Here is a 12,369-nt window from a genome sequence, read left to right on the forward strand (position 1 = left end):
TTATGAAGCAGATTTATTTTTGAAACAAACATGGATACTTCCTGGGTCAAGTGCTAACCTTTTCACCTCCAACTGGATGTTGACGTATATATAAACAGAACTCCCTTCAAAAGCCCAAACTGTCTTCAGTCAGTCTTTCCTCACATCAGTGAACCAAGAGCTAAGAGATTCACATTTAATTAGCTCCAGTATAAAGCTGTTGTGAGGATGGGGCCCTCATTCTACTCCTTTTCCTTCTTTTTGGGTTGTCAGGCAGAATTCCAATATATTCCACCCTTTAAATGTAGTGTTTTTAGTAAACCCTTGCATCCCTTTCCCCATTCTTCCTGTCAACATATATCCCTTCCTGTAGCTCTTCCCCGCTTCTTCCCCATCTCTGGATTGCACATCTCATTTCCTTCAGACTCAGTTTTGATTTTATAGCCATCATGGCTGTAATGGATCCACAGTTTTAATTCCATGCCACATAACCCAGAAAAAAATTATTTTCTTCTCTGGGCTCAACAGGTACTTCCAGGTGAACTTGTGGAAGCTACCCTGAAGTCTTTCAATATCCAAGTTGTTTCTGACCAAGGCACATATCTGCTCTCAAAAGAGGAAGCCAGCAAATGATAGAGTTCAAAGGGGCTCTCCTCCAGACCTCTTTATCACTTTCCTTTACTTTCACATATTTTTGGAGGCATTTTATTTAGCCCAACAGTAGAGCAGAAAATTTACAGCATTGAAAACAAATACAGACATATGACTTCCTTCCTCTTCAAAGAGTGTTTTACAAAGGATGGGCTGGAGTAGAAAAACCCTACAGAAACTTGGAATTTACAGGCCGTCTAGAGCATTCATGAGAAGTCCTGCACTGCTCTGTCAAAGGAGAGAAGCCCGAACTTTGCAGGCGCAGTTGCTGCGGCCATATCAAGGGCGCCGGGTGCCCTCCCCTCAGCTGCTGGGTTCTGAGATTGCCTGTAAAAGACTCAAGTGGTTGGAGAAGAACTTCAAAGACGGTCAATCCTTTCTTTCATTTCCTGCTTGGCCTTATACTGTATCTTTTGTTTATTAGTGTAAGGCCACACAGCAAAACAGATGGCTGGTTTCCAAATACTTTAATGTGTTAAAGTGTCATTTGCATGCCACTGGCTCCATTTCAATATCTAAAAGCAGGGCACACTGGAATCCCGGAGATTCCGGTCTTTAAGGTGATTTTAATGCAGCAGAGAGAGAGAGAACAGTAAATTATGGCTAACCATCTCTAGCTTTCTCTAGATCATGGAATAAATCAGTTAACAAGCAATGCATTTAGGAAACATTAATACACCTTTCAACAAGGAAAACATTTGTATCTTTTTAGCTGTCCCAATCGATTAAATCAAAGGCGCTTAACACATCCTATTTCAAGGTCTCTCTTTTTCTGCTTCAGTCTCTGAGCACAGTTAGCTACTTGAAAAATGACAGCGATGGTAACTGAAACAACACACAGTGGGAAAACTGAAAATAACATTTTATTGATACATTTAAAAAGAAAACAAGGGTCTCAATTAGGCACTTGGGATAATTGTGATATAAAATTCTAGTTTTCTAACGTTTTTTCCTCGCTTCCTCTACATTTATCCAAAGTACTCCCCAAATACTGAGTGTCCCCAAACTAGGCTGAGTGGAGGTCTTGCTTTGGCTCTGAAGTCTGCTCTGAGTTTCACCTTTGAAAGTTTACTTTTGGAGGCTATTCAAATGCGGTGGTGTTTTCCTCAGGGGCAATCAGATTCTACCCGATCAATATTTACTCAGTCTGAAAGGGTTGTTGAAAAGGCTGCTAACAACAAACTGCTTAGCTGCTCACCCCTGTTTAATCTCAGGTTCACCGAAAGTTCAAGAAGAGATGAATGCAGTGATGGGTCACTTTAGAATGAGTCCCAGCAGTTTATCTGAGCTCTCAGTTAAAGGCAACAATTATAGTTCCATCCCTCTTTGGTAAAGGGGAAACTTTCCTATTATTCTTTTGCTAAACAATGTTTACTAGAAACTTAAAACACTTTCCTCTCCCCTCCTGGTTCTTTTCTTTTCTTCCTTGTTTCTTCTTTTTTTGGAAGCGTCCAGCTGCCCTTTCTGCCCCCTCTTCTAGTTTTCTGCTAATCTATTAGGTTTCATTTGACTTTAAATAAATTACATCAAATATTTTTAAAATGTTAAATTAGTCTGACAGAAAAGATCTGATTTATTTCAGATGCCACGAGCTATGAAATGAAGCTCTTTGGACCATTAGAGTTTATCTTTGTGAAAGTACAGAGCAAGATTGAATTGAAATCCATTTGTGTTTGAGTAATATTGACAATCAGAGCCCCAATATCAATCTGAGATGGCTGTTGAGACAGGAGTGGGAAAGGGGGGAGGGAGAATTGGCTTGCACAGAAGCAAATACCTCAGGTGGAAAGTCAACTTTAAAATTTTACGCGTTCCTAATGCATGAGCTATTGAGAGATGAAAAAGGAAGACCCAAGGAAGCCAGTGGGGAATGGTGAGTAGAAGATGCTAGACACTGAAGCTAATTGCTACAGCTCTTCAGAGGTCAAAGTTCATGTAATCACTGCATAAATGCATACTAAATAGGGATTTATTAAGCTTTCCTGATGGCTGAGCACGTCTGTGAAAAATGGTCACTGCTGTTTGTGTTTCCTCCTTAAGAATAATCATTCTTAAAGTAGGCATTTCAAGCTTTAATTTATTTTGAGAGACAGGCAACCTCTCTGCTTAAAAACTCTGAAATTAGTGCATGAACAGCATCTTTCTTTATATTGATTGGATGGGGCTGTAAAATACCTCTCTCACACTTAGAAACGCTATGGCTTTTTCAGTACATACAAGAACACACATTAGCATGCCACTACAGGATAAGCTAGTCACTGGGCAACTTTGGTGACCCTCTGCCTTAGATAAGTCTCCTTTGTGCCTGCATTTCTGACAACACACAAAAATTCTGCCTTAGGACTCCTTGTGCCTAAATGACCAGACTTGAATGGGATCCATATCCCTAATCTCTTACTCTATGGATCAGGAAAAGGCACCCAGAGGTGTATTGGTTTGACTGAGAGCACAGTCAGTATCCATACTCTTACTTCCTAAACAAAAAAACAGGGCAGCTTAGAACCTGAGTCCAGTGCATGTTTAAATTATAAAATCCTGATTCGATTTTGTCCCTCCCTGATTTATTCTACGCAATTTGTTTCAGGCTAGATATGATTTATTTTTTCTATTTCTGTTTTACTGACCACTCACTCAGCCAAGTACTTGACTTTGAGACTACCAAATCTTTGAAACAATCTGAGTCGAATACTTCTGCTATCTTTGAATAATAAAATGTGTTACTTACGTTTAAAGACACATGTTCTTAAAATATAAAATAGAAATCTAGAGGGCAGGTAAAGTTTAACACACACATATATTTTTATTTTTAAACTTAGATGGGAAAGAACAAATGAAAGAGGAGCTGCCTACACACAAGTTCAACCTCCATTAAATTGTCAAGAAGTATCATCTAGAAAGGGCTTCAATATGCAAGGGACATTCCAGGAGGGGTTCTAACTCTGAAACTTTAAAAAATGTGTTTGCTTTTTCTGGGTAGTTTGTAGTGCAGCATACCTCCTAAATTGTTCTGACTCATATTTCTTAATTTTTTTCCAAGACTGACTCATTACCTAACACACGTTCGCCCCACCAAGCCCAAACGATTAACAGTTTCCTTGCAATACAACTTTCCACATTCTCCTTCATCTCATCGCCATGGGATCCTACTGATCTCAGCAGAACTTGTTGCCCAAAGGGACATCAATGGTTGTCAGTGTTTGAAGAGCTAAGCTGGAATCCTCAGCGTTTTAGTGCCTTATTTTTAACAACACCAGCCATCAGATACGGCTGACCTTCGATTGCAGAACTACAAACAAAAAATCAATTAAACAAGTATGTTGAGTTGGCGCTAGCCTCTAAACACCTTTGTCCCCGCCCCCCCCCCGCCCGCCTTAGGCAACTCTAAATCCTCATCTCGTCCTCAAAACATCCTTAAATGACTGCATTTTTAGTTTATTGGAAATAAATGAAAAGACAAATGTCTCTTTTTCAACCTGTTCAGACACAACTAAAACACGTGTCTCCATTTTTTAATCAGCTCATTAAATTTTACTCTTGTATTAAAAACGGGTTGGTAAAATGTCTAGTCACAAGGCTAATCTATAGAAATCAGATTGTTTTGTATTTTCATTTAGGCCTGTGTGGTTAATTGGTTGGGAAAAAATACACAAATACTTGCAACAGACAATAAAATAAAAAATATTTAGCGGCTTTTGTTTCCTTTCCAAACTGAGACACTTTTTAGCCACATTGGACATTTTTACGATCTCTGACCCACTGCGTTCTAAGCCGCCACAGAACCGTAACAAGAATGCAGAAAGCCACAATTTAAAAAGGTACCCCGGCCCCCCCCCCCAACCTCCAACCACCGAAATATCAGCAACACGGTTCTGGCAAAGTATGCACGGGAATTTTCCCATACGGAGGAAAAAATGGGGTCCTTCTTTTAGGACGCACAAGGGGCAGCTGTCCAAGGCTTGGGAAGAGGTCGGTTCGGGCGATTGAGTCGCTCTGGCAGCGGCTGCCGGCGGGGCTCTGCCGGGGCGGCGGAGAGCGCGCGGCCCGGCCGGGGCAACTGCTGGAGAAGATGCCGCGGCCCTGCGGGGATGCAGGCGAGCTCCGAAGCCTAGATCAGGAAAGCTTTCTTCCCTTGGTTTCCCAGCCTTCTCCCTCTGAGTTCTTGACCCAACGCCGCCGCTCCGTTTCTCCAGTTTCCTGGGCCCCACGCAGAGCACGAAGGGAGCAGCATCCGGGCCCTTCCCTGGCCTGAAGCCGTCGCGCCTCTGTACGGACCCCAGCCGGCGCAAGGCGGGAAAGGAGCAGCATCCGGGCTCTTCCCGGGTTTGCGCTCAGGGCCCAGCGTGAGGCCTGCGCTGTTCCCGAGCGGCGCCGTTGGGTGGCTTCGGAAGGAAGGGAAAGTGAGTCCTTGCACGTCCCCGAAGCCGCGAAGAGTCCAGCTTCGTCTCGGGAGACAAGAAGGCCTCGCGTTTCCTCATTCGGTTCCTGCCAGAGTCTCTCCGCTTCTGGCGTTCGTGTGGCGCGGTCTGAGCTGCCTGCAGCCACCACCTGACTTCCCGGCGAGGGCCTCGAATCCAACACTTGAGGAAACCCAGGTCTGAGGCCTCGCCCCTCATCCTGCTCTCTAAGATGTGAAAGCGGAAGAGAGTTTTGATTCCCTGTCCACCCCCCACCCCAGATATGTTCAGAGTGTACTTAATTGAGTAACAAATTCATTCTTCTTCTAGTTCATGATAGTTTTAAACAGCAGCTGTGGGGGTTTCCGAACATTGGATATTCAGGGACGCATCCTTGCCTTGCTTCTTAAATGCCTTCTCCTCCTCCAGTTGTGGAGTCAAATGCCTTAATGCCTTGCCTCAACTCACTTCTTTCTAGAAAGTTTCCAAGTACTGCTTCCCACTGTTTCTGCTTCCCCCTCCTAACAATGGCACTTTTTTTTTTTTAAGTCTTTTTTTAGACGGAGTCTCGCTCTGTCGCCCAAGCCGGAGTGCAGTGATGCGATCTCGGCTCACCGCAACCTCCGCCTCCTGGGTTCAAGCGATTCTCCCGCCCCAGCCTGCCGAGTAGCTGGGATTACAGGCATGTGCCACCATGCCCAGCTAATTTTGTATTTTAGTAGAGACGGGGGTCTCGCCACGTTGGCCAGGCTGGTCTCAAACAACTGACCTCAGGTGATCCGCCTACCTCAGCCTCCCAAAGTGCTGGGATTACAGGCGTGAGCCACTGTGCCTGGCCACACTGGCACCGTTTACCCGGGAGGCTTTGTTACACAGCACCTCACTGGAAATGTGAACTGGATTCCCCACGGGGATCTTAAATTCCAATAACACTAAGAAATAAGCCCCGTGTACAGCTGGGCATGGTGCCTCATGCCTGTAATCCCAGCACTTTGGGATGACAAAGCGGGAGGATCTCCTGAACCCAGGAGTTTGGAACCAGACATGCAACACAGTGAAACCCCATCTCTACTAAAAGTAAAAATACAGAAATTAGCTGAGTCTGGTGGTGTACACCTGTAAACCCAGCTACTTGGGAGGCTGAGGTAGGAGGATTGCTTGAACCCAGAAGGCAGAGGCTGCAGTGAGCTGATACCACCCCACTTCACTCCAGCCTGGGCCACAGAGGGAGACCCTGTCTCAGAAACAGAAAGACACAGTCCTGTGTAGTATAAAAGCTTGACTAGAATTCAGGATGCCTGTGTTTTATACTTTTTTCATTTCACCTTATGAGCCTTGATAGGATACTTAAGCTTACTATGCTTTCAAGTTTTTAAATGATAAAATGACTCTTTGTTGACTTTCAGGTTGTCCTCTAAAATTTACATGGTTTTTCAGATATTACAGATAAGGAAAAGGAGAGGTCCAAGATGTTAAGTAACTTGTCCACTGAATCCAGAGCCTAAACTCTTACCCACTTTGTTACAGCATTTATCCTAGGGCCAGCCACGGAACTGGGCGTAAGTCATTTACAGAGAGGCTACCATTTTATGATTCAAGTGCTGCTGTAGTGGGTAGTTGCTCACTGGTTTAAAAAAAAAAAATAGCCAGAGAAACTGTTTAGTGTCAGGCATATATGCAAACTATGGCTACAATTTTTTTTTTGCACATTTATTCTATTTTAGATTTTGGAGGCAAAGTATCACTCCATCACCCAGGCTGGAGTGCAATGGTGTGATTACCACTCTTTCTACCTTCCAGGCTCAAGTGATTCTCCCACCTCAGCCTCCTGAGTAGCTGGGACTAAGGTGTGTGCCACCACACTCTGCTAATTTTTTGTAAAGACGGGCATTTGCCATGTTTCCCAGGCTGGTCCGAAACTCCTGGGCTTAAGCAATTCATCCACCTTGGCATCCCAAAGTGCTGGATTACCTGTGTAAGCCACCGTGTTCAGCCAAGAACCCTTTATATTTACAGGTTATGTCTGTGGCATGCCTAAAGTGGACTAAAATGGAGCTAGTCAATATAAAGTATGATGTTATAGCTCCATGAAAGCTGGCAGCCGTATGATTGGAAGCATGATTTTGCACCCTACCTTCAGTTTTCATTTGGCTAGCTCTTATATTGCAAATCCAGTCATGATTTACATTTAAAGAAAAGAAAGAATTCATCTTCACCCCAAAGGGCTAATCCTCATAGTTTACAACTTAACACCTCTTGACTAACAGTAACCAGAAGCACTAGGTTCAACATGAACTTGAAATAATACGTTCTAAGGCCTAATGTCTTTGGAAACCAATCATTCTCAGAACTCAGTTGACACAAAGTCATATTAAGAGTTGTGTGTAGAAGAATGTACTGCTGCTTTCTCCTGCTCATTTATTTATTTATTTATTACATATTTTTTTTTTGTTTAATTTATTTATTTGAAATGGAATCTCGCTTTGTCACCCAGGCTGGAGTGCAGTGGTGTGATCTTGGCTCATGGCAACCTCCACCTCCCGGGCTCAAGTGATTCTCCTGCCTTAGCCTCCTGAGTAGCTGAAATTACAGGTACATGCCACCATGCGGGGCTAATTTTTGTATTTTAGTGGAGACGGGTTTTCACCATACTGGCCAGGTTAGTCTCTAACTCCTGATCTCATAATCTGCCCACCTTGGCCTGCCAAAGTGCTGAGATTATAGGCATGAGCCACTGCGTCCAGCCTCTCCTGTTTTTTCTTTTTTAACTTGCATAAGTGAACAAGGACTTGGTATAATTATCAATATTAGAAATTACTGACATTGGCTGGGCACGATGGCTCACACCTATAATCCCAGCACTTTGGGAGGCCAAGGCAGGCAGATCTCCCGAGGTCAGAAGTTGGAGATCAGCTTAGTTAGCATGGTGAAACCCCGTCTCTACTGAAAATACAGAAATTAGCTGGGCGTGGTGGCAAAAAGAAAAAAAGAAATTACTGACATTATTTAGTTATATCTAGAATCACAGAATCAAAGAAGAGACTTTTAAATTCATCTGATCTGGCTTCTCCATCTTGCAGGTGAAAAAATAGGCCTAGAAGGGTGTTAGCAGCAATAATGGTAAGAAAAAAAAATTACTTATATCTTTAATATTCACCTTAAGTATGTATTTAATAAAACAGGAAAAAATTAATTCCAGACTAGATATATTAATAACATCAATAATTAATTATGATATTAAGCATACTAATTATAGTAATCATTAAATATTGAAGAACTTAAAGTTATTAAAAATAAGCAAGTTTGAATTAACAGGTATTTGGCCAGAGGGTTTTTTCTTCCTATTTTGCCTTCATAAACCCTGTAGGAAGGGTAACAGCTTAGCTCTCTCCTGCTCAATGGGTAAAGAGAAACTGGCTGATCTATTTTATGTCTTCCATTTTGCAAGTTCCTTACATGGTTTTCCAGATGAGGCAGAGAAAAAAATCAAGAAAGCAAGCTTCATAATTGCCCTGCCTAGCCGGGCACGGTGGCTCACACCTCTAATCCCAGCACTTTGGGAGGCTGAGGTGGGCGGATCACGAGGTTAGGGGTTTGAGACCAACATGGTGAAACCCTGTCTCTACTTAAAAATACAAAAATTAGCCGGGTGTGGTGGTGCGCACCTGTAATCCCAGCTACTTGGGAGGCTGAGGCAGGAGAATCGCTTGAACCTGGGAGGTGGAAGTTGCATTGAGCTGAGAGCGAGGCATTGCACTCCAGCCTGGGTGACAGAATGAGACTCGGTCTCAAAAATAAATAAATAAATAAATAAATAAATAAAATGCCCTGCCCAAGCAACTCAGATGGCATGTTAGTTCCCTGGTCAACTGTTTGATTCAGGAATCTTTGAAATTGAGGGCATTCTGGCTTCATTGATGAACCATAAAGACTTAACTTGCAGTTCATTATCTTACGTAAAGTATACTCTTTCCTGTCGGACACGGGGGCTCATTCCTATAATCACAGCACTTTGGGAGGCCAAGGCAGGAGGATTACTTGACCTCAGGAGTTCAAGACCAATTTGGGCAACATGGAGAAATCCTGTCTCTACAAAAAATACAGAAAATTAGCCAGATATTGTGGCACGTGGATGTAGTCCCAGCTACCTAGGAGACTTAGGTGGGAGAATCACCTGAGCCTGGTGATCAAGGCTGCAGTGAGCTGTGATTGTGCCACTACACTCCAGCCTGGGCAACAGAGTGAGAGCCTGTCTCAAAAAACAAAGAAAGAAAGAAAGAAATACTCTTTCTATGAGATAAATCTAGACTTCAGAAAATTGTGACAACTTCTATTTTTAACGTTTATTGAAGACTTTTTTTGGCACTAGATGCTGAGCTAAGGGTTTTATATGTATTATCTCATTTTTCCTCACAGCGTCCTTATGATGTGGGTTTTATTATCCCCATTTACGCATGGAGAAACTGAACTTAGGGAAGTTTTGTAAGTTCCTCACCACTACACAATAAGTGATTAGCAAAGTTGGAATTTGTAGCCCGTGCATTTCATTCAATTATCACATGTTGAAATCTCATTTTAGGACTGCAAAAGTAGAAATGTAATTAGAACTAATCAAATTTAATTTCATATTTAAAATATATTTATATTTTAGAAGGCTGGTGTTAGGTTGTTATAAATCTATACAGATGGAGCATCCCTAATCCAAAAATCCAAAATCTGAAATATTGCCGAATCTTAAAGTTTTTGTGTGTCAACATGGTACCACAGGTGAAAAATTCCACACATAACTACTTAACAAAAACTTTGTTTTATGCAAAAATTATTTAAAATATGGCACAAAATTACCTTTAGGCTTGTGTGTATAATGTGTATATGAAATATAAATGAATTTCGTGTTTAGACTTGGATTCCATCCCCAAGATATCTCATTAGGCATATGCAAATGTTCTAAAATCCAAAAAAATGAGAAATTTGAAACGTTTCTGGTCCCAAGCATCTCAGATATGTAATACTCAACCTGTGTATACAATATAAATGATCTTAGTTTTGTACAATAAAATATATATGACTATATACACACATAGAATAAGGTTTATTTTTATTTTTATTTTTTGAAATGAAGTTTCTTATCACCCAGGCTGGAGTACAATGGCATGATACTGGTTCACTGTAACCTCTGCTGCCTGGGTTCAATTGATTCTCCTGTCTCAGCCTCTTGAGTAGCTGGGATTACAGAAGCCCACCATCATGCCCAGCTAATTTTTGTATTTTTAGTGGAGATGGGGGTTCACCATGTTAGCTAGGCTGGCCTTGAACTTCTGACCTCAGGCAATATGCCCACCTCGGCCTCGCAAAGTGCTGGGATTACTGGTGTGATCCATTAATGGTGTGCACCATTGCACCTGGCCAACAAAGTTTATTTTTCTATCTGTGGGGTTGCTGATAGAATTGAAGCTCTCAGAATAAAAATGACTTGCTTACAATACTGACATGTCAGTGGAGGAATAGCATGATTCCATAACATATTATACATATACAATTATTATAGAAAATAAGGAAAAAGTATCCAGTTACCATCACATTCCCTGAAATATAGCTTTTTTTCTATAGTCCAGTCTTTGTCTCTAAGTACACTTTTACTTAGAAGCAATTATGTTACCACAATGTTGAATTCGATTTGTTTTTTTTACCTTAATGATGCATCATAAACATAGTTTTATTTAATGACTGGTTAAAGCAATGTATGTACCACTACCTATTGTATGAGAAATTTTTCTTTCTTTTCTTCCTTTTTTTTTTTTTGAGACAGAGTGTTTCTTTGTCGCCCCATGCTGTAGTGCAGTGGCACTGCCTCGGCTCACTGCATCCTCCACTTCCAGGGTTCAAGCGATTCTCTTGCCTCAGCCTCCTGAGTAGCTGTAATGCAGGCTCCCACCACCACACCTGGCTAATTTTTGTATTTTTAGTAGAGACGGGTTTTCTCCATGTTGGCCAGGCTTGTCTTAAACTCCTGATGTCGTGATTTGCCCTCCTCAGTCTCCCAAAGTGCTGGGATTGCAGGCTTGAGCCACTGCGCCCAGGCAAAACTTTTTTTTTTTTTGAGATGGGGAGTTTCGCTCTTGTTGCCCAGGCTGGAGTGCAATGGTATGCTCTCAGCTCACTGCAACCTTCACCTCCTGGATTCAAGCAATTCTCTTGCCTCAACCTCTCAAGTAGCTGGGATTACAGGCCTGTGCCACCATGCCCAGCTAATTTTGTATTTTTAGTAGAGATGGGGTTTCACCACATTGTTCAAGCTGGCTTGAACTCCTGACCTCAGGTGATCTGCCCACCTTGGCCTCCCAAAGTGCTGGGATTACAGATGTGAACCACTATGCCTGGCCTCTTTTTTTTTTTTTTAAGATGGAGTCTTGCTCTTGTCATCCAGTCTGGAGTGCAGTGGCACGACCTCGCCTCACTGCAACCTCTGCCTCCTGGGTTCAAGCGATTCTCCTGCCTCAGCCCCTGAGTAACTGGGATTACATGTACCCACCATCGTGCCTGGCTAATTTTTGTGTTTTTTAGTAGAGACAGCGTTTTGCCATGTTGGCCAGGCTGGTCTCGAACGCCTGACCTCAGGTGATTGCCTACCTCAGCCTCCCAAAGTGCTGGGATTACAGGCATAAGCCACTGTGCCAGGCCTCTTTTTACTTTTTTGAGTGGGGTTGGCTACCATCTGAACCTTTTATGTTTAGGGAATTTTTAAATTGTAAGTCTGAGAAGGCCATATCCAGATGCTTTCTCAGTAGCCTCATCTATTTCTAGCACAGCCATGATAAAGGTGCTAGACATGGCATTCAGTAGTGACTAGGTCTAGTGGTTTGACAGTGCAGATGACAGCATAAGGTTTGGGGCAGGAGCAGTTGTCTCCTTACCAGACAGGATCTGTGGTGACTGTTAGCCCTGGATCTGACTGCCAACCTTTTCATTTTTCCTGCAACTTGATTTGAAGTCTTTCTAGCAATGTTCTGAGCTACCCATCTGTTCCTCTTCCAATTAAAATGCCAATATTCAGTTGCTGTTGCTTATAACTAGGAAAGCTGATACACGTACCATATAATAAACCAAATAATTGAGCTTTGAAATTTTTTAGGGCCTGTAGACTGTGGTCTGGAATTGTGTGAGGAAAATTGGACTATATGATTTCGTAAGTATCTATAGAAGGTGAACCAGAAGCCAGCTTCTTTATATTCCATTTTTTTCTCTTTACCTAGCTTTGGTCTATTTTAATGCACACTCTCTTTGCCTTGTCAAACCTATGTAAATACATAAAAACAGTGAATAACGGACCTTTTCTTTACCCACC

The 12,369-nt window shown here is 42.3% G+C and overlaps 1 protein-coding gene across 3 annotated transcripts in view; it reads left to right on the forward strand.

Annotated features, from left to right (window-relative positions):
• Positions 1-4,948: 4,948 nt before the first annotated feature.
• The window catches only part of SKAP2 (src kinase associated phosphoprotein 2), a 432,987-nt gene continuing 425,566 nt past the window's right edge, over positions 4,949-12,369 (forward strand). For all 3 annotated transcript variants that reach the window (XM_078342524.1, XM_078342522.1, XM_078342525.1), the window contains exon 1: positions 4,949-5,222. The gene's annotated coding sequence lies outside the window, so the exon portion shown is untranslated. The remainder of the gene's footprint in view (positions 5,223-12,369) is intronic.

The sequence above is a fragment of the Callithrix jacchus genome, chromosome 11 (assembly GCF_049354715.1).
Source record: "Callithrix jacchus isolate 240 chromosome 11, calJac240_pri, whole genome shotgun sequence".
NCBI classification, from domain to species: domain Eukaryota; kingdom Metazoa; phylum Chordata; class Mammalia; order Primates; family Cebidae; genus Callithrix; species Callithrix jacchus.